Source organism: Microtus ochrogaster, linkage group LG9, assembly GCF_000317375.1.
Source record: "Microtus ochrogaster isolate Prairie Vole_2 linkage group LG9, MicOch1.0, whole genome shotgun sequence".
Taxonomy (NCBI): Eukaryota; Metazoa; Chordata; class Mammalia; order Rodentia; family Cricetidae; genus Microtus; species Microtus ochrogaster.
The window spans coordinates 9,546,499-9,547,143 of record NC_022034.1 but is presented as its reverse complement, the minus strand read 5'-3'; the positions used below and the strand labels follow the sequence as shown (position 1 = coordinate 9,547,143).

The following is a 645-nucleotide window of genomic DNA, read 5'->3' as shown; positions in this document are numbered from 1 at the left end:
ACCATTGCCCGGCTATACTGAGGTTTTATCGTAAGTGCTGCAGACACCCTTCTACTTGAGCTCATTGAGATTAATGCAGCCAATCAAAAGGTATAGTAAGGTTCAGAAAAATGACAAACACCTGTCTGTAAGGCACACACCTTAGAGAGCCCTTCAGGAATTCAGAAGTTTCAGCTTTGAAGAAAAGCATAAACCCATGCAGCCATAGCCACCTGGTCTTTGACAAAGGTGCCAACAAATGGAGAAGAGAGTCTGTTTGACTGGTGACCGTGTGCGGGAGAATGACACCAGGTCCTTATCTCTCACTCCAGACAACGCCAAATGGATCAGATTCCTTTACATAAGACCTGAAATTCTGAAAGTGTGAAGATTTGACAGAATTGGGGCACTGTTCAAGATCTGGGCATTGGCAAGGGCTGTCTGTGTAGGACTCAAGTGTTCAGGAAATAACAGAGAGGGCCTCATGAGATCCAAGTGTTTCTGTGCAGCTTCTGGGGAGACGGTGCCGTCCCAAAGACGTCTTTCATGCAAGCATCGGATCCCTAGCATGCATGTAAGAGAGGCTGACTATGAAAGCACATGTCTGTGACCCCAACACTGCACAGGCAGAGACAGGAGGATGTCTGTGACCCCAACACTGCACAG

The 645-nt window shown here is 47.4% G+C and overlaps 1 protein-coding gene across 2 annotated transcripts in view; it reads left to right on the top strand.

Annotated features, from left to right (window-relative positions):
- Map3k4 (mitogen-activated protein kinase kinase kinase 4) overlaps positions 1 to 645 on the top strand; it is a 93,722-nt gene that overhangs the window by 87,174 nt on the left and 5,903 nt on the right. The gene's annotated exons all lie outside the window — the stretch shown is intronic.